The sequence below is a fragment of the Colius striatus genome, chromosome 6 (assembly GCF_028858725.1).
Source record: "Colius striatus isolate bColStr4 chromosome 6, bColStr4.1.hap1, whole genome shotgun sequence".
NCBI lineage: Eukaryota > Metazoa > Chordata > Aves > Coliiformes > Coliidae > Colius > Colius striatus.
Window position 1 is genome coordinate 43,559,092 of NC_084764.1, and position 25,445 is coordinate 43,584,536.

Consider the following 25,445-nt stretch of genomic DNA (forward strand, 5'->3'; position numbering starts at 1 on the left):
CACACCATTTGTTTAAAACCATCTTCAAATACACTGATTTTAAAAAGCAGCCTAAGTTGAATATAACGTGCAAGAGCTACTCTCTGTTACTGCTTTTAGATAGACTCCCATTTTCTCTCATCAAAGTTTTGACCAGTAGTTTTAATCACACAGTAGTTTTACCACATTCAAGTTCCACCTTGATGCATAATATAAAAATCAACAACATAGTTTTTTGCATCACACATTGCTGCCATCAAAGCAGCGATGCAACAGAAACCAAACATTGCACACAGAAATTCAGACCAAAGTCATAAATGCCCATTCACACAAAAACCTGTATTACATTTTCAATGTAAAGAGGAAATATTATGTGTATGACTAAATGCTGAATTAAAAACCAAGCAAAAAGGAGACTGTGTCCAGTTCTGGGCTTCCCAGCTCCAGAGGGACAGGGAAGTGCTGGAGAGAGGCCAGTGCAGGGACACCAAGATGATCAGGGGACTGGAGCATCTTCCTTATGAGGAAAGGCTGTGGGACCTGGGGCTGTTTAGTCTGGAGGAGACTGAGGGGGGATCTCAGTTACAAATATCTAAATGGAGGGTGTCAGGAGCTTGGGGCAGCACTTTTTTCTGTTGTATCCAATGACAGGACAAGGGGTGATGGGATGAAGCTGGAGCACAAACAGTTCCATTTAAACATAAGGCAAAACTCTTTCAGTGTTTCAGTGAGGGAGCCCTGGCACAGGCTGCCCAGGGAGGGTGTGGAGGCTCCTTCCTTGGAGGTTTCCAAACCCACCTGGACACATTTCTGTGAGACCTGATCTAGGTGGGACCTGCTTCTGCAGGGGGGTTAGTCTGGATGATCTCTAAAGGTCCCTTCCAACCCCTACCATTCTACGATTCCCAGTAAAGGTCAAAGATGCAGGTAAGTAGAAAAACATTCCACATGAGTCTTAATAACCTACTTCAACGCATTAAAAAGTCTGCTCAGGTAAAATGTTCTCCTTTGTACAATAATCATGCTTTAGCAGTTAAAAGAAAATAATAATCATAAATTCCTTAAGAAATGTAGCAGGAATTTGTCTCCTAACCATTAACTAGCAAGCCTGTGAAGTTTGGATTGAGCACAGTCCAGTTCAGTCATGCACTCTAACAAAAGTAAAAACAAAACCACCTGTGAGAGGAAATACAGTAATCTGTGATTCCAAATAAATCCTTCTCTTTCAAAATTTATCCAACACTACCACAACTTTTACGCTTGACAAATGCCAGGTTTTCTCCAGCAGCCAAAAAAATCTACACTATAAAATACCTTCTAAGCATTCCGAGTTTTACTGCATCACAGCCACACAACACATTGAGGGTGCCACCACAGAATTTGACACAGATACAAATACAGTTTCAAGCAATCACCAAGTCAAGTTACAGGAATTTGAAAACTCAAGGTGAGTGTCCAAACTAGCAGTAACATGATTCCACAAAAATATATGGATTTTCTTACAACCTACTCTTTAGAATAGGCTCACCCTAAGAACAGGTTACAAGACCCTTTTCCATTTAAAGTTTAAGTTATGTTACCTTCATTCAAAAACCCTGTAACAGGCTTCTCAGCATCTGTAGCTAGACTAATGAAACTGAGGAAGTATGTCATTTTTAATGATAAAATGAAAAAACAAAGATCATTATAGTTAACACACCAACATCCAACTTTTAAACCATTGGTTTCCTCTCCTCCACTATTGGTCACGAAAGACTCTCAATAAAATAACATTATATAAGGACATGCACAAAGCAAAAGAAATAAAATAGTATTTACAAAAACTCACAGCTGATTTTTTGTGGCTTCACCCAGACACAAACTCTTCCAGCCAGACACAAACTTTTCCGCCCAGATACATTACATGTCATTACAGACTGTACAAAATCTTCAGAACAGTGTAATTTTCCTGGTAACTGTCTGTTCAATTCCATTTGGAAACATCAGCCCAGTTCTAGAAAAGCAACTGATTGTTCTGCAGAGTGTTTCTTAAAAAAAAACCCCTTCACCCTATGACAATATTCAAACAGATCATTAGAAGAATGTGATCTGGTCTGAGGAAGCTTGTTTGATCCTGGCATTTTTAGGAGCACAGAGGAAAAGAGAAGAGGCTGAAAGTGTAATTAATATAGATCTTCATCAATCTCCATTTATGTGTATTCCAAAATGTTGACAGTTTAGGGGCCACAAATGCTACATCACCACCCAGGCCACCAGCACAAATCTGAGTCCACAGCCTCTGTCATATTCAACCTTCAAGGAAAGCATTTTGTGAACATGTTGCAGTAACCTCACCTGACCCCATTTACAAATGTCAAACCACATTATTTTTGCAAAACTTTGAGTTTCTCAACTCTTGTCAGTGAAGCCTGCATCCACCTACCACAGAGTCTAACAGTGCCAGCGAGCTCTGACACATGCAAGCAGCTATTCGGCAGTGCCAGAGCAGCAATGCTCCCAGGTGACACTGAGCAGAGCAGCAGCAAGGGCCCACCTCAGCAGCGTGTCCCCAGCTGTCACCCTGCACAGAATGCTGCAAAGATAGATCAGCCTCAGCAGTTACACAGAGCTGGTTATGGAAGTTCAGACATTAGAACTGCATAGCTGCCACTAAATGTGCTGGGCTCTCGCTCCCATTATCATGTTTAGCTAAACTAGAGACGTGAGACCAAGGTAACCTTTATCTAGTGAGAAGTGCTAAGTATCTAAGTGAGGAGCTCCATAGCTATAGGGAGTCTTCTTTGTGGCTTTCAGATGTTTTTATCTTTGTCATGTGCTACAATTAATTTTTGGTCCTCAGGAGGTGGAAAGGAAAGGCTCTAACAAAGCAGCAGCCATGCTACTTTGGACTGGAGTAACAGGCTAATGAGTGATTACAGAATCTGGCAAAAGAAACACACTGGCCAAGAAAAGCCCAATCTGGCTCATTCCAGAAACACAGTAGCTGGAAAAACAGCACATTTCTGAGACTTACAGAAAGCTACAGGAACAAACTCTTGCTCACACAAAAAGATCTGCAAGTGTGTAATACTTTCCCCACTGAAATAGTATATAAATTGCAAATCCTTCTACAACTGTTAGAGGTGTCATGAATGAAGTATGCATTTCTGTACTAAACCTTTATAAAGGAACTCACCTCAGCTCCAACCCTGAGTCCAGACATCAATTATGACTGCCCTTGTCACTGTCCATTCATATCCTTAGCTATAAAGCTGAATTTACTGCAGAGAGCTTTGCACTTCCAGGCACTTTTCTCTCCCAACACACCAATCGACCCCTTCTAATTCACTGTGAACTCAGGTGCCTCCAAGGTTTCATTCTCCCTGAACAAGTGCACTCCCCAGCTAAGCAGCAGCATTACAACAGTGCCAGGCCCTTACCATTCTGGCATTCAAAAACATTCAGAAGGATAAGACATAGAAAGGATTGGGGGTTTCGCTCTTAAGACTAACATTAAAAGAACACTGTTCCTGAAAACAATTTCTTACTCTGTTGGATAACCAAAGCGAAAACTGACTCCAAGAAGAAATACTTCAATACATATGAAGTACAAATAACTGCCAACTATAATACACTAGCTAATTCAGGCAATTGATAACAATGAATTCAATGAGTTACAAGCAATCAAAAAAGGTAACCCAAACTTTTACTTTCCAACAGAATGCAGCTATTGTTGCATGCTACAACATGCAGAAATTACTTCTGTTATCCTCTACAGCTCAGGCAACAAAAAGTACCTTACCTTATTCTCCACTGAGCACAGAGGATTACAAACAAAGTATTAGGCAGAAACTGTAAGTGTTTCCTATCAAGAAAAACACCAAACCATTGCATCAATAGGCTCACTGCCTGGCACGCCATGCACACACTAGGGACACTTAATGAAAATTTATCCCCATCTTTTCTTTTGCAGGCAGTCAGATTTCCAAATTGGAAACCTGAAGGCAGCTGTTCATTACCTCCTACTCCGAAATGCATATCTCAGCAACACAACACTGCAAGAGGTGCCACCATGGCTTCATTTTCCCTCTTAGTAATTCCCTCCTTGCCAATTACTGCACTGCGGTCCTTCTCGAGGCTATGCAAAATGCAAACAGGGGAGGACTGAAAGAGCCCAGGAAAAGAAACACAGTTACAGAAAAGTTCCTTCAAATCACCTCACGTCTTAATAGTTGTGGAGTGAAAGAAACACATTGCAGTCTGGCAGCATCTCTTGGGATTCTCTCTGCTGTTCCTCTCATATTCCTGTCTTCCTTCATTTTTCACCAGGTAACTTTAGGATTTACCTTGTGGCAAAACTAGAGGGAATTGGGGAGGGGAAAGAACTTTTTTACTGAGTTATTTCCTATATTTAGTGACTTGTTTATAAGTTACATTAAAGACACCTTTTATGATCATAAGCACTAATATTTTTAAGGGTTAACAACGACTAAAGAAAAAGTCATGGTGGTTTTCTTCATTTGTGTGCTGGGTGCTTTTTGCTTTTGCTGCTTAAATCAGGCAGTTTAGTCAATTAACTGTTTTAACACTTGGATGCCTTCCCTGTACCATTAAAACTGCCATGATTACACAGCAGCAGCATTGTGAGACCAATGCCCAGCAGGGGCATTTGTAATTATTTCCCAAACGTTCTACACAACAGCAGTTAAAGAATCCAAATATTAAAGAAGCTTTCACAGTGGGGTTGAGGCTGGAAGGGACACCTGGAGATCATCTAGTCCATTGCCTTTTCACAAGCAGGGTCAGCTAGAGCCAGCTGACTGAATGGTGTCCCACCAGGTTTGAGTACCTCTCTGCACAGAGAATGACTCTACTACTATTCTGGGCAACCTCTTGCAGTGTTTGAGCATCCCTTCAGTCAAGCGTTTTTCATGTGTTTAAGATGGAATTTTACAGTTTAGAGTTTTTTACTTATGCTCATTGCCTCTTTGGACATTAGAAGTCTCATTTATGCTTGCATTAGCTTTTTTTTTCCTCCCCAGCCCCCCACCTTGCTTCCTCATTCTCCACAGCTGCATTTAAGAGCAGAGGGAGCAACAATGAGCACTCATCCTCAATCAGCCAGTCGCTGGCTCTTTTGCAACAATAGGCTCATCACTGCTTTCCACCCTTCCTTCTCTCTGCATCCTGCAGGGCAAGGCTCAAGGCCAGATCTTTTAGCCCAAAGCAGCCCAGCTGCCCATCATCAGCAGCCTATTATTCCTTGAGATCCATCTCCTCCTTGAAGGAGGATCCTGCCCAGTCCTTTCTGGTTGGGCATTCATTGGAACACTAGGGCAGGGCACAGCACACGCTGACATAGACATGAAAGGCTCAGACACCTCCAGCAGCTGAGCATATTCAGAGCATATTATATGGGGATAAGCAGAAAGGAAATGGGAGAGCTCTGAAGTAGATGCCTGCAGCAGCAAAAAGACTCATTGCTTTCCTTGCCCAGTTTCAACAAGGTTTTCACTGGCTTTTTAAAGAAAAGCTAAGGCAACAAAGGTACAGACTTACAGATATCATGTCAACACACCTACTACCCACTCCCCCACCCACAGATGAGAGAAATAATGGAGAAGTCCTTTGCTTATTGTTCACAGTGGCTCCCGAGTTTCCAAGCACTGAAACAGTAGGCTTACAACTTGTTTTTTCCTTTCTAACATGACCTAGTTAAAATTGAAATTCCTGTAATGGACAACATATGCTCAAGTTTAGGCTCCCAAACAAAGTTTTGGTTAGTTTTATCTTAAGCTGGTCTGTACTAGAAATAATTTACTTAACACTAAAGGTCATCTTCAGTTTCAAATCTCTTCCCTGGTTGTAGATCAAAGAGCACATACCACATTTAAAAACTGTATGATAATGAATCTGAAAAGGAGAAAGGCCTGTTGGCTTTGAAATAGACAAAAAACCCAACAAATGAGCTATCAGAGACTTTCTCCATCACTTAGAGCACTTCTATACATTTCTGTTCTCCTTCAGTGAAGGACAGATATAATGCCTCCTTTCTCTGATCTTACCTTTACACCTACCAAGTTCCCACCTCCTCACACACATATGTACGTGCACTAAGTTATTAGATGAGCCAAGGAAGAAAATCTTACAGAAAGACAGAAAGTGTGCTTCACAAATTATTCAAGTTCCCTTGTATTCTTCAAAGAATTTTTTTCAAAGAAAAATGTCCCAAGATGGTATCCAATCATTCCAGGAGACTACTACTTCCTCCTGCACCCTTCAGGTGCTACATCTAGATCAAAAAACCTAGAAAGGGCTTGTTATACTGTCAGGTGAACCTACAAAAAGAACTTAGTGTGACAAGAACACAAACTTCTGTGTATAAACAGCATCACTAATTCACATAATTCACCTAGCAGTTCTTAGTCACAGTGATTAACATACTGTCTAGCATTATGGGATAAAAGCTTCTTTTTATCCCTTTTCCACATCAAATTTTGAAAGAGTCTGCACCTGCTCTGAGCAGCAGGTCACAGTATTCCCAGAGCATCACCTGCTTCCACTTTCCAAAGACACAACCCCTACCATTCACCTGAAAGACCGAGGAATTTCCTATGCTCCTGTCAAGAAGCTGAAAGGACCATCTTTCACTTTTTTATGCATTCCTATTTTACAGCTTGAACTGAAAGCAAGCAAGACTGCTAACCGAAAGCATCACCTCTTTTCGAACTCCAGAAGATGTAGAGAAGAACAAGGAAGGAAAGCACGACCTCAAACCACATTTAATGTACTGCTCTGAAAGATTCAGGATGTTTTCTCCACTTGCAACTGAGGTATGATGTAGTTTCCCAAATTAGGTTGTGGCTGACTGAGAAAGCTGACTATCAACTATGAGTTCTAATCGTATTTTTAAGCTACTTGGAATAAAAAAGTGTTTCTCTCGGATGTTTAATAGAGATAATAAGTTGCTTGTTTTCCTTGCAAATACAACAGAACTGATAAAATGAGCCAAATATTTACAAACAAGCCTTCATATACAATCAGGCAACGTAATTCCATCAGGCAAAAAAAAACCACAGAAGAAATTGCAAGGTAGTCCCTTCTCACTGTGTGGAAAACACAGCACAAGTGCAAGGCTGTAAGAGGATTTACTTACAGAAATAAGAATTGAACTTATTTGGCTTCTTAGGTATCACCCTCACTCATAACTAAAGCAAGTCCAGGCACTGAAGATGAAAATAAATATCATCAACTTAAAGATGTGAGAGCACAAAGGAGAATAAGGTACTTTACAGTTGCATGCACTGATGCAAATAGTACTTCTACCAAAAAAAAACCCACCCAGCAAAAAACCCCAATTCACACAACTGTCATGAGGTTTCTAAATGTACATATTGCAAAAACACATACAGATGAAGAGTTGTTGCTGCCTACCTGCTCACATGAAACAAATTCACAGCACAAGCGACAGTAACACACAAGACTGCAGGTCTGTGCTTCCAATGGATTAATATATTGTCTCCCACTGCTGAGAGCTGGTCTTGATTCAGTTAAGCCTAAGCACTCAGGCTTTCCTGCTGGGAAACAAACAAGTGAAGTCTGTTTCAAGCATCTCCTATCAATATACAGAAACAATTCTCACCAGCCTGAAGGCAGAAAAGAGAAATACTAGGTTAGGGTTGTAGGAAGCCATAACAAACTGCAGCGAGTCAAAAAGCTGCGCTGCAACTTATTAGTTCAGGCGACAATTCATTGCACAAGCCCATTGACTTCACTGAGGAAGTCACCACTGCCACCACTCAGTGAGTCAAGCTGATCTGCAATGTTTTACATAATGGGAAAATTTGTATTGGCCAGAGGTTCACAGTGTTCTTAAATTTCCAGAAACTGCAGATGTAAAGATACTTCTGTTAAACCAAAACCAAGAAAAGAAACTATCCGAGATGCATGCTCCATTTCACAACACGGGGCTGATTTTACCAGCTGCTGCACTTCAACCTGCTCACAGCGTAGGAAAGATTTACACTCTGATACAAAGGAAACATGAGCACTGAAAACACAGGTAGTTTTAATACTACCGACAAATGTTATTAAAACATATTGGCTAGGGCGCTGTCGCCATTCCTGAGACTGAGAAATGACGTGGTTTAAGGTACCAGTTTGATTCCTGTAGAAAATTCGTGTAACAGTCAGAATGAACTTACAAGAAAGCACGATATCATCTTATTTCTTCCATTTTCACTTCACTGGGAAATAAAAGCTAACAAGAGAGACAAGAATCCCTACAGGCAGGGAGTAATGAACTAAAAGCCGTTCTCTCCTCCTTTTAGCAATGAAAATATGCTGCAACACAAGTTCATTCCTCATTCCTCATCTTTCCTCATTTTCCAGAGGGTTGATAACAGCTTAAGGGTTATACCTAAAATCTAAGGGTTATACTTATATATAGGTCTTCAAGACCCCAACTGGACACGTTCCTGTGCAACCTGATCTAGGTGAACCTGCTTCTGCAGGGGGTTGGACTGGATGATCTCTAAAGGTCCCTTCCAACCCCTACCATTCTGTGATTCTACTTAAAATCTAAGTAATTTCAAAAACCATTTATTATTGTCCTCATACTGCTAAAAAGGATCCATTTAAAAACACAGATGGCATCTTTTAGGTGCTGCTTTTACAATATTTTTAATGATAAAGTCTTTTTGTTTTAATTGCACAGCTTTCTGAAATGTGGAAATTGACGATTTTGGATGAATGTCACGAGTAATAAATGCACAAGTGTTAGGATTCGTGCTCTAAAGCAGGCTTTACATTAAAAAACTGATCATAGAATCACAGCATGGTGGGGGTTGGAAGAGACCTTTAGAGATCATCCAGTCCAACCCCCCTGCAGAAGCAGGGTCACCTAGATCAGGTCACATAGGAACATGTCCAGGTAGGTCTTGAAGACCTCCAAGGAAGGAGCCTCCACACCCCCTCTGGGCAGCCTGTGCCAGGGCTCCCTCACTGAAACACTGAAAGAGTTTTTTCTTATGTTTAAGTGGAACTTTTTGTGTTCCAGCTTCATCCCATCACTCCTTGTCTTGTTGCTAGCTACTATAGAAAAAGATCCCCCCTCAGCCTCCTCCAGACTAAACAGCCCCAGGTCCCACAGCCTTTCCTCAGAAGGAAGATGCTCCAGTCCCCTGATCATCTTGGTGGCCCTGTGCTGGACTCTCTCCAGCAGTTCCCTGTCCCTCTTGAGCTGGGGAGCCCAGAACTGGACACAGGACTCCAGATGAGGCCTCACCAGGGCAGAGTAGAGAGGGAGCAGAACCTCCCTTGACCTGCTGCCCACACTCTTCTTGATGCCCCCAGGCTGCCATTGGCTTCTTGGCCACGAGGGCACGTTGCTGGCTCATGGTCAGTTTATTATCAATCAGGACTCCCAGGTCTCTCTCTGCAGAGCTGCTCTTCAGCAGTTTAAGCCCCAGCCTGTCCTAGGTGCATGGGGTTGTTCCTTCCCAGATGGAGGACTCTGCACTTGTCCTTGTTGAACCTCATGAGGTTCCTCTCTACTCAACTCTCATCATAAACTAAGTCCTACTACATAAAGTCTTAAAAGTGCAAAGACCACGTTTGTTTTAGTACTGAAGAAGCACAACTCTTACCATGACAGTGTAATACAACTTTCCCAACAGACCCCAAAGCATTTTTTCATTTTACTGTTGGAGATGCAAATCCTTTATAAAGGCTTCTGTCCTATTGAAACACTCTTTCCACCCCACACTAAATTAAAGCACCCTCCTATTTCACTTCTCACAGATAATTTACCTACTTATTTGCCAGCACAAGTCACATCTGTCATTATGTGTTTTGTCTTAATTGATGCTAACAGAAGAATGAAGTAAAAAGGCCTTTGGACTCCAATAACTACATGCTCAATTTTAAGTTGAAACCTAGTTAAGGTAGCTGAATCCATTGCATGACAAAAGCAAGTTGTCATTACAGAGAAAGAAAAAAAGCAAAAGCATGCTTCTTTCTGTTATCTGGTGATGCACTTATTCATTTGAAGGCCTAAATTCTACCAGTGGTGCACACAGACTAAGACCAGTGATACAGCTGCATTGCCCAAGTAAATAACCACTATCTTCAAGTTGTAACGAGCAACACCATCTCTGAGAATCATCCTGAGGACCCAAAGGCAGACAATAGTTCACACAGAAAGTAGATAGCACAGCTTTTTAAGTTCCACAGGATAGCTGAATCCTTCTCCACACCTCCAGCTTCTCTTGTCAGTCTTGACAGCTCTGTACTCACATGGACTTCATCATCTTTATCCACACAGTACCAGTCCTCACCTTCCATGAACTGGCAGGCTGCACTCCCTGGACACCTTATCAAAAAACCACAGCCAGAACAATATTGGTTTTGTGGTCTGCCTTAGGTTTTCCACCTAAAGCAGTTGCTACACTTCAAATCACAAAAGTAAGCACGGCTTTTCCTAGTGTCAGACATCTGGAGATCATGCTGGAGCAAGCTTAATCTGCTATTGTGCAAGATGGCCCTACAGAGATCACAACCCTTGGAGCTACTGTTGTAAGCTTAGGTCATACCATGGAAACAATTTCTTCAGTTCAAGCAGGAGAAGAATGATACAGAGGCTTTGGTAGTTCTTGTCTAACACTGGATCTCCATGTGGTTCAGGGAAGAACTTCAGTACAGTAATCCAAAACACACAATGCAAATTAGAACAAAGACAAAAAAAAAACTGATCACAGACAAAGGAATGATTGAAAAACCTAAATTCTTGCAGCAGCAACAAACAGGTGTGTTCCAGCCCATAGCCCAGCCCCTGATTGAGTCCTCCAGTGAATGGACAAAAGGAGAGGATGAGGCAGACAGAACATCACAGACCTAAAAGGCTCCTTTTTCCTGTAATGGAGACTTCTGTTCTTCTACAGTGCTTTGCTTATGGATAAACCTCCTGTATCACTGTTCAAGAACACTTAAGAACTCCCTGCAAGAGTTCTTTACTGACATATTGACCACTCAGACTTTGTGCCTCCTGTCTGACTACCCACAAGTCGAAGTATGGACTAGAGACCAACCCGAAGCTTTCTTTGTTCAGACAACCACCCAGACCAACGACATTTGTGCAAACTGCAGGCAATGGCATCACTCACACAGAATGTGTGCCATTCCAAGATCTATTTTCCCTGTGCATTTTGTCTCAGTATTGGCAGTAGATACGTAATCCTGGATAGTCAGCACTCTGATACCCACTCTCATCCTGCCTGCTTTTCCAAAGTGAGTTAATTTGGACTAACTAGGTCTGCCATGCTCACGGCAAAACTGTGATATTGTCAAAGAGGACTGATCCCTCTCAGCATCTGCAAGAAGAATAACTCAGTTACCACTTATTCTCCTCCTAGTTATTGAAAACAGGTTAATATCTGACATTAGCTTAGAACAATGGAAGTTGAACTCTTCTGTGCCAATTTACAGCCATTACACACTGGCCTCTTTATTCTTGCAGTGAACATCTCGACATGTAGAGTGGTTTCAACAGAGGCCATGAGGAAACAGCTCCTCAGAAGTCACTTGCATATAAACAGTAAAGGTTTCTTAAAAGTGTCTTTATTAGCAGGAAAACAAGTAAAGACCTGAATAACAGCAACAACAGCAGTTTAAAGATATTATCATATGGACTCAGGGAGCTCTAACAGGGACTAAGAACATATAGAATCGTGTATTATTAAAAGGCTCTCTAAATGAAGTTGCTTCTGTTTTACTTATTGTATCCAATACTCAGCAATGGGCTCTGATGGCTTGAGCCCTGATGATTCCATTAAGACATTAAGATATTGGTACATCTTAATTTGTCCTTCCTATCTTTGCCTTAGACTTTATTATGTTTGTGGTAGATAAAAAAATCCAACCCAAAACTGTGGCTCCTTGGTTTTTACAGTTCACTTCACAATGTCATACAACATAAAGCTCATGTCCACTGCTGGTTTAAACACTATCAAAAGGTACACAGTGAGTTCCAGCCCACCACAGCTCTGAGTCTACTGCAAGAGTAGGGGAAATAAATGACTTCAAGTGCTGGTAACAGTATCAAGACTGACACATTCCATCTAGTCTTAATATCAGGTTCATTTAAGATAATAGATCAGGCTGTATGCCAAGTATTTTGAAGCTCAATCACATCTCGTGAATTGGATTCAGTGTTTGAAATCGGGAGAACAAGACAAACTGAAGTGGTTGCAAGAAACACCTAAGCTGTACGAGAACTTAGGAGCAGTAAGCTACCTGATGTCACTGAGCCCATCAAGGCCTGTCCTTTTTGAACTAGAGTTCCGTTGTCCAGAATACTTACAGGGGTTCTCAGTTTGGTATCCATTGGCATGCATACTACATTTGTTCTCTATTATTCATAGAATCATTTTGGTTGGAAAAGACCTTTAAGATCATCAAGTCCAACCACTAAATCGTGTCTCTCAGTACCTCATCTACACAGCTTTTAAATATCTCCAGGGATGGGGACTCCAGCATCTCCCTGGGCAGCCTGGGACAGCACCTAACAACCCTCTCGGTGAAAAAGTTCTTCCTAAAGTCCAACCTAAACCTTCCCTGGTGCGACTTGAGCCCATTTCCTTTTGTTCTGTCATTCATTACTGGAGAGATTGACCCCGTTCAGGCAGTTGCAGAGTGATCATATCTCCTCTCAGCCTCCCCCAGGCTAAACACCCCCAGCTCCCTCAGCTGCTCCTCATCCCTTGTGCCCCAGACCCTTCACCAGCTTTGTCACCCATCTCTGGACACCCTCCAACACCTCAGTGTCCTCCTTGCGGCAAGGGTCCCACAACTGAGCACAGTATTTGAGGTGCAGCCTCACCAGTGCCAAGTACAGGGGGGCAATCACTTCCTCGGTCCCCCTGGCCACACTATTTCTGACACAAGTCAGGATGCCACTGGCCTTCTTGGCCACCTGGGCACACTGTTGTTCTGTCCTGAATAAAGTCACTACTGGAAAAATTTAACTATCTAAGGACCTAAAGCAGATGTTTAGGCAATATTACCCAAGATGATGACAGCTACCTGTCTCTTCCTGCTCACTTTTACAATCCATTGCCTGCTACAGGCGCAGCCCCATCCTTTCAAACAGACTTGTTTCTCCTCAGTCTCCTAAAGCCTTAATCACAACACGGAAAGAATTGTGATGAGATACTATGCATACATTTATAATGGACCTTGCCCCAAGCTCAAATACAAAAACCCTTTTGAATTGCATTTAACCTTAACTAATTATGCCAAACATGAAAGAGTTAACATCTAATTGGGCTATGTACTATCAGTTGGTTCTTCTAAAAAAGATAAAAGAAAGGAGAATCAATTCCTTTTGCTTCTCTTGGCATCAACTTTTGTCATTTCTCCCTCCATAAAGGCTACTGGAACAATAGCCTCCTATTGCTCAAGGCCACATGAAGAAACATCTTATCCTCATTGCCTTTTTATCTCCCGTGTTAGTTTGCTATTGTTTTATGGCTCAAACACTCCAATCCTCTCCCCACACATCTGTGCCGTTCTTTCTAACTCATCTCTAACAACACCACCTGAATTCATACAATTTCTTCCTGAATTTCAGATCATTAGCAACGTACCAATTAAGCCAAAGTGGTCTGTCACCACGCGTCAGTGCCAAAGAAAGACACTAATTCATACTTGTTGCCTACAAAGAAGAAAATGTTACTGAACTCTTTTTAGACTCTAAAATGCTTCCTCTGGCACCTTACCTACGCATGTTCTAAATTCTTCTTGCCTTTATTTTGCTTTTCTTCCTCCTTCACTTCCTAGAAATACTGAATTCTATCAGTTTAAGTTAATCTTTCACAAGCTGCCTTCTTCTGCCTTTTTAACCAGCTCCTTCCTCTCTTGGGTCAACATTAAATCAAGATAAGCATCCATATTTATTATCAAGAGCCTTCCCATAGATCAATAAGCTCTTGCATAGGAGTACAGGTCCCACGTGCCCTTCTCAAAAGATCCCTGTGTAAATAAAACCCCTCATTTACATCAAATCTCATGTTGCATCATTGAGTTCATTGAGTATTCTTTAAAACCAGAAGTTTCCCCATCCCACTCATTTTTAGTCAATGCTGCTCTTACCACTCCCTAGACATCCTCTCATTACTTCCTTCACCTAAAAATAAACATACACATCCTTAACACGCTACAATGCATTGTCATGTCTTCCCTGACTGTCCTTACCATGCCCTCTCCAACCAACACTCCTGTGGGATATCCTGTTGGTGCTATTTTGGCTGTAGGAATAGTTATTCCTTGATGTGAAGCACAGCAAAATACAATGATAGCTCCTACTAATTGCCAAGTTTTAGCCTGTAAACACAAAGGCAGTTTCCAAACTGTTCAAGGTAAGAGGGAAGCAGCAAGGCCAGGTTTTGCTAACATTTAAGCATCTATTAATAGAGCCCAGAATACTATCAGCCTTCTGTCTATATGCTATCCTGGGGCAATGTTAGCAACAAGGCTTTATGGTTTTGGACTAGATGATCTTTCGAGGTCCCTTCCAACCCTTAAGACTCCGTGTGACTCAAGGTGAGCAAGCATGACTTACTTTCTGCCTGATTCCATTCCCAACCTTTGGGTTTGGCCCCACTTAGCAAGCCAATTATGTAACTGAGGATAGCAGGTCCATGTTTGACGTGAAGACCTATGTCTGGCTGACAAAACTGCTATCCTTTAATTGCCCCTTCAAGAGTTGTTATTATTAGGGAGCTGCAAGTTATTATTAGCAAATTGATAAAACACTAATGGCCAAGTTCTCTCATACAACAGCTTGTCCATTTCTCCAGTTATCACATAACTGATAACTTCTATTTGAGTTATTCCAAAACGGACGATTAAGAACAAGGAGAATCATCCCCTCTGCCTATTGCTTCAACCTGTTTAATTTTGGGGGATTAACAGCACCTGCTAATCATATATTTTAACCCTGGCCAACATTAGAAAGCAAAAACACTTTGCCAGTTTCTTGTTTGGAAAGCAGAAAGTTACATGTCAAGTCCCCTGACTGCTGCACACCACTTGAACAGCAGTTAAACCCAGGCCAAGTCCATTAAGCTAGCTTTCTGCTGCTGGATCACAAACTATTTAAACTTTCCAACCCCAATACATTGATTTTTGCTAAGCTACTTACAAAAATAAATCTCAATTTCTTAAGCAAGCTTTTGTCCCTTACATTTCTCGGTAAGTGCTGTTTAACTTTTTTGCTGTCCGGTCACAATTACCTTGATTCCTTAAGTCACGCTAAAAACACTCCTAACTAATGAGAAGAGGGGTTTGGCTTCATGAACCCAACCTGACTAACCATTATCACTCTTGACCAACACCATTTCTAAAAATTAGTGATTTTTTTTTCCCACTTATTTTGATTCTTTTCTACTTTACTTACTGGCAAAGACTTTAGTCATATGGAAGACTGCACACTTTCGCACCATCAACTTCAAGCCATGGGGGAATCACCTACAGCATTTCAGATGACCCTCAGAGCTTCTGTGTGTAGGTACCATCTTTGTTCCCTTAAGTTTTTCTAAAACCACCAGTCAGTCATCAGGCAAAGGAATACTCTCATCACATCTTCAAATTAAAACACTGCCTTCTAAAAAGAAACACTAGTGGACAATGACAAAGACGACAGTAACTCAAGTATTAGATTCACGAGGGTGTACCTACTGTAATGGTCAGTCTAATTAACTTCTGGGCTCTTAAAGTCAAGTATTTCTTGACGTTAAACTTCTTCAATACTGCAGTATCCCCATCTGGACAAGACATGAACATAACAGACTTAACACAAAGAGATGAGAGATACAAGAGGCAGCTGCTAAAATCTGAATCACCAACACAAAAAGTGTATGATTTATGCCTTCCATATCTCCTCCCCACGGAGACAGCCTGTCTTTTTAGTATCTTATCTACTCATTTCAAACTGGAAAAGCATCCTTGCCTTTGGAAAGTATTTTAATAAAGAGAAGCCCTTTAAAAAACAAATACAGCCATGAAAAGAGTTCTAGACAGAAACCTTCCTCCATCAAGTATATAAATATTTCAGCCCCAGCAGCACCATCTAATGGAGAGCTCACCAATCTTTCCCATTCTTTAACATGACAAGCCCTTTATTTTGGAGGTGTTAACTATTGATACTAACACATGGCTTATTTAATACTCTGTAATAGCTACAAGGGAAGCCAAACCATCTCTCCATAGGCAACAGACAGCCCTTTTCTCTCCACAGGCATTACACTCGCATCCACATTTGTTGGGTAAAAAAAAAAAAAGAGGATGATTGTTTAACAGCGTCCTGGCTTGAGCTAGGATAGAGTTAATTCCTGTGAGGAAGCAGGAAGGGGTACAGGCTGGGCAGCTGACCCAGGTATTCGACCGAATCCTGACGTCATGCCCAGTATATAAGTGGGGAGCTGGCTGGAACAAACCCTCTGCAGCAGTCGCGGTTCCTCAGCCGCCGGTCCGGAGCAGCCGGTCAACTACATCCCTCACCACTTTTCTTTGTAATGTGCCCTTATTTGTTGTTATAATTGTTCCTTTCCAATTTGTTTTGAACTTTGTTCTATTCAACTGTTCTTATTTCCACTTAAGCAGGCTCTTTTCCCTTCTCTCCCATCCGCTCCCCATGCCGCCGGGAGGGGAGGAGTCGTGGGGGTTTTGCCTTTGTCCCGGCTGGGCAAAACCATGACATCAATTGGCTCCCAATGTGGGGCCTGTGAGGTTGAAATATAACAGAGTGGGCCTAAACAAGCTTCTTGTGTACATTGCTGCTGCTGGTTAACTAACTAACTGCTGGTCACAATGTTGGGTGCTATGCTTATGGTGGTACTGCATGTTTTCGTATATGCATCGTGTATTCCCTATGATATTGTTTATCATCTGTTTATCATTAGATGATCTTTCAAGGTCTCTTCCAACACTTAAGATTCTGTGACCTGTGGAAAATGTATGAAAACTGTCGTTCTGCTACACTGGGTGGGACTGGCTTACGATATGGCTGTGTCACTGGCTATTAAGTTGGGTCGGAACGTGTACGTGGCTTTGTGGTCTCTTCCCCGTTTCTTCCCAGAACTCAACAATGGCACTCAATTCATGGGAAAAATGGAGGGGTATCATTTCTCCCACTGTGTTACTTACCCTTGTCCCTTCAAGGTGCCTCTAATGGATTTTAACAATTACTCTTGGGATGTTCTAACTACCATGGTTTTATTATTTTGTCTCCTGGATAAGGTTTTTCATCTTAGAACTGCAACATCTGTTTTTCAGAGAATTGTGAGGTTGGGTAGCTACAAGGGGAAAGGCAAACAGGAGAACATGGGCAGGTGTTTGTAGAACTTTTTACCTCTAATGATTACAAGAACACATGAACCCTCCCTAAGAGTTGCTGCCCTGACTCCAGCAGCAAACCCTGCTGCTAAACCAGCTGTGCTCAGTGCCCCCCATTCACCCCCCACCCTCGTTAGGACAGCGGAGACCCCAGCAAGATGGGAGGAAAAAAGATAAGCAAGGTTGTTGTGGATTGAGACAAGGGCAGGGAGGGCCCACTGCCAGCTATGGTTCCAGGCAAAACAGACTCCAGTACTCGACTTAGAGAGGAAAGTAGGAAAGTTTATTCTACTACCTACTAGAAACAAAACAGAACAAAAGCAAAGAGGGAGTAGGATGATTGGGAAATTACAACCAGAATTTTAAGATCTCCCTCCTCCATCCCTCCTTTCTTCCCGGGCCCAGCTCACTGCTCCCCATATCTCTACCGCCTCCCCCCTCAGCGGCTCAGGGAGGCAGGGAATGGGGGATGTGGTCAGTCTCTCACAGATGGGCTCTGCCGCTTCTGTCTCCTCGAAGGAGGACGACTCCAGGCATTCTTCCCCTGCTCAGATACAGGGTCACTCCCCCAAGACACAGTCCTTAATGAATGTCTCTGGTGTGGGTTCTTCCCAGCAGCTACAGCTTCTGCCAATACAGGGTCCCTCACACAGGACACAGCCTCCTCTGGGTACAACTTTAATGAGCTGCTTTGGTGTGGGTTCTCCCCCACAGTGACAGCTTCTGTGAATATGGGGTCCCTCACACGGGACATGGCCTCCTCTGGCCACAGTCACTGCCCCTGGCTTGGAGTCTTTAATGAAGAGAATCGCTGCCCCTGATGCGGGGTCTTTAGTGAAGTGAGTCACTGCCCCCAATGTGGGGTCTTTAACGAAATGCAAACACATCTCAGCTTCACCAGTCCTCGCTGCAGGATGCAGGGCAATCTGCTCCAGTACACCTCCTCCTCTCTTCCCCCACTTACCTTGGAGTCTGCACAGTTGCTTCTCTCCCTCTTCCTACTCCTTGCACCAGCACCAGTTGGAGAAAGAAGGGCTAGAAGAATGAAGGTACAGGAAGATGTCTCCTCTTCAGGCTTCTTCTTAAAAAGTGATCGTGGAGGCATCTAATTGACTCAGCTCCAGAAGTGGGTCTGGCTCAGAGCTGGGGAGAGTTTCGAGCAACTTCTTACAGGAGCCATCTTTACAGTCCCTTCCCCCTTCATGTTGAAATGGCTTCATGTCAAACCATGACAGTCAGGAAGATTTTAACAAGATTTTAGTTGGAAATATGTTAAAAACAAACAACAGCAACCATGACACAGCGATGGCAGCTTAAAAGTACCTTAAGCATATTTAAACTTTCCCTCTGAAAGCAAAATGGAGATGTCAGAACCTCTAAAGCAAAAGGAATATTGACAAACCTGTACTTCGCCATAGCAACAGAAGTCACTACCTACACCCGCTTTAGATGGAGTTAAACATTCCAGTTGTGTCTGGTTCTGGGCCACTCAGTTCCAGAACGACAGGGAGCTGCTGGAGGGAGTTTAGCACAGGGCCACCAAGATGATGAAGGGAGTGGAGCATCTCCCTTCTGATGAAAGGCTGAGCGAGCTGGGGCTCTGCAGCTTGGAGGAGACTGAGGGGTGACCTCATTCATGGTTACAAATCCATAAAGGTCGGTGTCAGGAGGATGGAGCCAGGCTGTGTTCAGTGATGGCCAATGACAGGACAAGGGGCAATGAGTACAAGCTGGAACACAAGAGGTTCCAAAGAAACACAAGGAAGAATTTGTTCCCTGTTGAGGTGAGGGAGCACTGGAAGAGGCTGCCCAGATGGGCTGTGGAGTCTCCTTCTCTGGAGACATTCCAACCCACCTGGACGAGTTCCTGTGTGACCTACTCTAGGTGGTCCTGCTCTGGCAAAGGGCTTGCACTGGATGAGCTTTCCAGATCCCTTCCAATCCTTCTGTGATTCAGGTTGCACTTCTGCTATAAAACATACTAGTGGCAACTTATTATAAGCATGGGGCATGATGACTGTCGTCAAGTTCCACTCATTAATATTTTCTCACATAAACAAACATGACAGAGCTTATGTATGAAATGGATCCATTACACAGCAGTATTTTTCCCCCCCCCCACTGCATTTTCTCCTCCTTGTTTGGTATATAAATCACAACACAGCAAGTAAGGGTTCAACTAGTTTGAACTCTTTCAATTAACTCAGCATATGGCACACTTGTTCTGGAATAACTGTCATTTTATGTACAGCTCAAAGGACTTTCGAAGTCTGTCTGCCCTGTCTCATCTCAGAACATTCAAGGAATACAGCTGACAGTACATAGTTAAAGACATACAACACCAAAAGTCCTAGTAAATAAATCTGCAAAAATGCCACTTGAGATTTCAGCTGTACGTACCAACAGCTTTATTTACACAAACAGGACAATTGCAAAGGTCTTCCTCATCTATTCTGAGATCATCTCCCCAGCAAAAACATACAGAATGCAGTGGATGGATATTTATTTGTTTGTCCTAAATCTTTCTTTAAAAACAACCAAACACACAAAGTCAAATAAAGAAAATACCAAGGCAGTAAATCCCCCAAAACTCTCTCAAAATCTTACTTGCCAAGATACTCCAAGTTGCATGTTCAAATAACCCTTTTCAAAAGGAAAGTAACAGTTTCAGGAATTTGTAAGAAGGAAAGAGGAATAAGAGAAATTTATGGTCCCAGGTATTGAAAAATAGCTGATGAAGTACAACACTCAAATAACAATAAACTTGTTTTATCTTCCTAGAGATTGTCAGGAGCGTTCCTCTGCACATTGCTTCAAAAACTGTCAAAGCACTTTGCTGTAACACAGGATACAAAAACCCCTGACAATCAGGACGAGCAACACAACAGTAATATCTACCAGCTGAGCTGCAACACAAGATCCATTGGTATTTCCATTACATATTGACACCATGGGTAAGTAGGAAGACATATCTGCTGCTCTGAAATACAGCATGCTCAGGTTCTGCAGACAGAAACATGATTCAACTCTTGACAGAAAACAGAAAATACTGCTGACTTCAAGAGATACTAACTTCAAATTATTAACTTCAAATTAGGCTAGGTCAAATCCTTCCTTTTCCCCCACCCACCCCCAAAGTGCTGACTTTTAGAAGGCAATAAAAAATACTATTGCCTTAAAGGGTTCCAAAATTGCTAGAAATGTACATGTGCAAATCAGCAGCTGTAGTTTATTTAGATGTCCAACTTCCTTCTACTCAAACTGTCAGCCAAATGACAGTGTTTTGAGAGCATGTCATTTTACAGCCACAAGCACTTTACCTTTGGCACCTATTGAATATAGAACTCGTATCCTAAACAGCTTCAATCACAACAGTCATAACAACAAAAACATTCCCAGGCAAAAGCACAATGCTCCTCTCTCAAGGATGTTGCGGTGAAGAGAAAAGAGGATAGTGAAAAGGATGGGATGTGAGAACAAGGGTGGTTTTAAGGACATGTATATTGCAAATAATAGTAGGGTAAACTGTGGAGTAGCTTTGGTGACCTGGAAGAGAAAAGCCAGTTAATCCACCTGGAGTGAAAGGTGGCATGCAGAGGGAATCAAAGAAACAGGCAGCTACTGAAAGGTCAAAGAAAAGTGGATTTGCAGATAAAAATTATTAGCTAGAAGTGTGAAAGTAAGTGCAAGCCTTTCCAAGAGAAAAGCAACATAAACAGAAGTCAAGGTGAACGTACAGCCACTTTGCTCAAGCACAAGGATGAAAACACCTTGGAGTAAGTCATCCCTTAACAACTCTGAAATGACAAGAGACTTGACTGAAAACAGTTCCAAATAAGCCACTCCTAAGAATCAGAGGAAATGGCTTGAGAAATTAAGAAGATTTACGCTGTTTGGTCAAACAACATAAGATGGAAGAGAAGCACAGCACGGACGAGAGCATTCTGTTAGTGGCTGAAGAGCATAAAATGCAGAAAGAGGAGTCACTGCAGATATTAAAACAAGGATGAGCTGAAACTTACAAGGTTACACTTCCTATGCAAAACCAAGACTTACATCTACAAGCTGTTAAGTTAGAAGCTGCAACACTCATGGCAACCTACTCTCAGGAAGAGGGGACGGTCAAACTGGTACAGTCCACAAGATCTCCGTTATAAAAACCTCTAATAATTGTTCTAATTATCTCCCACTCTCAAGTATATGGGTGAGTTTAGAACAGCAAATCCATTCACACTGCCAACATTTGGTTTATGAGCTAGGCTTTGCTGCTGGAAACTTATTTTAGGCACATTTATCATGTAAGCTGGTTCCACAGAACAAGAACAAATGGTTGCTTTTCTAGAACATCCGAAGCAGAAAGCTGGGAACAAGTACAAACACCAGACCAGCTACCACTGACAAACTGTGTCATGTATACCCTGCTTCATATAACGCTGCATGTTTGCTGTAGACAACAATGGAAGAGCATGAAGCAAACACCATTTCCCATGCCACAGTGCTGATGGTGCAGAATGGCACAGCACTGCTGCAGAAGAGCCAGAAAAGGATGCTCTAAACAGCACTTACAACTCCTTTCTTTTATCAAAAGATGATGCTTGTACTGCCCTGTTGGGTCTCAGCACCTCATCATTTCCATGTCCTCTGACTGTAAGAAAGTGCCACTATTGACACTGTACTACAGACCAGGAAAACAGTCTATATACGGAGCCAGAAGCCACCAAAGTTATTCTCAGAACCCCTAGACAGCTACCCAAGCAGCACTCAGGTATCAGTACTCATTTCATCCCTGGCACATCTTCGGTGCTTAAGGAAACGTTTGTCTTGACAAGGCTGATCACCTCAGCAAGCATCACAACATCAAGTTCAAACGCACCAGAAAACAAGAGAGAAAACAGCAGTGGAAGCCACATCAGCAGACTTTGTCTTTCCTCATCCTGGTAACTGTCCTAACCGCTTGACTGAGACATCACGTTTCCTCTTGCTCTCTTTCTCAAGGACTCTGAGTTTTGATTATTCCTGGCATAGCAGAAGAGTTTCAAGAGAAGGAAGTGACACTACTCTTAACTGGCCTGTGGCTCGACGATGAGAATACTCCCCAGGGAAGTAGGAAACTTGGACTGGAATCCCCCTTCTGCCCTTGGGACTCAGGCATGATGTCACATCACACTGCAACATCAAAGGTCCTCGTTGCTTTGGCCCTAACTGAATGACTTACGGTACACAAATCTATAGGAACTAAAAACCACCAAACCCCACACAACCCAGCCCCTCAGGCCTCCTAGATTTTTAGACTGGTATCTTCAATGGACCATCTTCTCACTCTCCACAGAAGTCAAAGCTTGAGGGAGTGAAGTGGCAGCCAGGAACACACTTTTTTCCTCTTACAGTAGCACCTGCAACGTGCTTTTCAAGACGGACCAGATCAAAGTAACTTTTTGCTAGACTACTAAGAAAACTGTAAAGACTCAAAGCATTTCAGCCTTGTCTTGAGTGGCCATATCTTACCTTATTTTTTTAAGGATGGAGCTTTGTGTATTAATGTAAAAACCACAAAGGCAAAAGCTCAGTATCACTCCAAATGTTGTTTCTTTCTAAGCTTCTACACAGTCACCATTCAAGTACATAAAACACAAGTTTCATGACTTGTTTCTGACTGAAGCAATTGCTACATGTACCATATATTCACTTCAGAGTAACTGAACTGTACTACATAATCATCAGCTATTTTTATCATTGCAAATCATCTACAGAACGTTTCCTCTATACATTGGAGAAATCTATGTCATAAGTGATCGCTTCATGATACTATAGCACTGGAACCACTGAACATTCCAACTTAAAGCATCCCTGCTATGCACATTGCAGTGCAATTTGCAAGAACTCGATCTTGATGTTCAAGCATACAACATCCCAATTTCCAGTACGAGGAGGGAGCCAGGATGGTGGCTGCCACACGTGTCCAAGATTGAACCTCGGCACCCACAAACATGTTGAGACTTCCCTTCCCATGCCGCACTTGACTAGATGAACTGTAGAACTTGAAATTCCACTAAAATCACACTTTATACTTGCAGAGCAAAGCAGCAGGGAAGAACAACAGCATGGAAATCAAAGGCTTAACATTTTTTTTGGGGGTGGAGAGGATTAGTGACCTACAGTTGTTGTATATAATTTTAGAGACGCTCGCCCTGTTAGCCTAGTTACAAAGCCAACAGTTGGTAGCAATTGAAGGCACAGTGGCAACGATATTTTGCTGTCAGTGTTCCAGCAGAGATGATCTCCAGGAAGGAAAAAAAATCACCCTCATAGACTACACGTTTCTCTCACACAATTCCCAACACCAAATAATCTTTTGCCTTATGTTCTCCCTAAGTTCTCAGATCTTTCTACCATGCCTTTCCTTAAGCCTAGGGGCTTTTTTCTCTTTATTTCCTTTTCCCCTCTTTCGCATTAGATAGAGTACCTCTTCCTATTTCACTGACAATAAGGTGTCTGTCCTTTCCTCACAACTCTTTCCATCTTAGAAAAAAAAAAAGCCATAGAAAAAATGTGTCTAAACAAACTTACACTGTCTCCAAACTAGCCATCTATTAGAGTATGGCCTTCCAGCAGGCACAGCTGCGAGATCAGCTATGTTCTCTTTGCCAGTCTTTTACCCCTATAGTTTCTGTGTCACCACTACATCACCACAGGTCAAAAAGGCTAAGATGAAACCTAGCATGACCACAGCATTCCCTCTTGTGCTACAATCACACCTTCACTCTGTTGCACAACAGTACACAACCTTCCCTTCCGTGGCTTCTTTTCCCCATTCCACACCATGAAATCTCCCAATTTCACTCTCTCCCATCACTTTAGGTGTTTCTGAGCCATAAGCCAAAACTGCCAGGAGGTTGCAAACACAAGCATCATACTCAGAAAGTACCCACCCACAGGCATCCAAAAAAATAGCATTAAGCATTGGCAATTCTTTAAAGAAACTGAGCACAGACATCTGAAACCAATGTGTAATGAGCAGTCTTAAGACATCAGAAGACTCAGCACCTTCAATTAAGAAACACTATTATAATAAAAAACTAACGAAATCCAGTTCTTGCATCATCTAAGACACTAGAGATTGAAATGTGTTATCTTTGCAATAACTATTCATACAAAACCAGTTTAGCATATGGGAGTAGATTGAAGCCATTCCTATCTTTAAACTGCCTGTTCACTTGCAGAACTGTGGACCATATCCTTACCAATGTGCATTTATGTTCCAATGGTTCAGTGGCTTTTCATATTTTCAGCATTGCCATATCTCCTAATAGAACAGATTGAGCTCAGCATTGAACAAACACATTTGTCTTCTCTCATTTAAACTTTTAAGTATGGGCAAGAACAATGTAAAGATCTAAAAACACAATAAGATCTTGAGGCCAGTTAAAGACAAACTGTATTAGCACAGGTAAGACTTGATACAAGATTTTTTTCGTCACTGATGCTAACTACTGCCATCTTACACAGTTCTCCAAGGTACCAACAGTAAATATGCTTTCATGGTGATCACATTCTTTGAATCCACACAAGAATGGCTTCTCAAAATTGGTATCAAACTGAATTGCAGAGGGACTTCAGGAAATCCTACAGAACGAGTCATTTAGCACCTTCATTTGATCAGAACCAATTTGCTTTGCTACTTTCCATATACTAGGTCCAGCTGTTATTGGAAGCTTCTCACTAAGTTGTATTTCAGTAAAATACCTACCACTTGCATACTGGAACAAAGCAAGTTTTATAACCTCATAGCACCGACTGCTTCCAACGCTCAAACTCATGATACATCAATGTTTCCGTTATCGAGCTCTCTGACAAGGGGTTTCCCAATTCAGCCATAAAACCCCCTCTGATTCAGTCCAAATTTTCGACTCTTTCTTGACTTAAACCAAAAAACCCTTTCCCTAAACACAATATACACCGTTTACATCTATGTTAATCGATGCACAGTGCATGTGGGCTGCCATTTATAGGCACTTCTAGCCAAATGGCTCGTTTTAAAGGACAACATATGGTATACGCTGTGATCTCTCTGGTTCTAACACTCGGTGCAAGCCTTT

At 42.1% G+C, this 25,445-nt stretch overlaps 1 protein-coding gene across 7 annotated transcripts in view; it reads right to left on the reverse strand.

The window, feature by feature from the left end:
- The window catches only part of TRAF3 (TNF receptor associated factor 3), a 67,914-nt gene that overhangs the window by 40,691 nt on the left and 1,778 nt on the right, over positions 1-25,445 (reverse strand). The window lies entirely within an intron of this gene.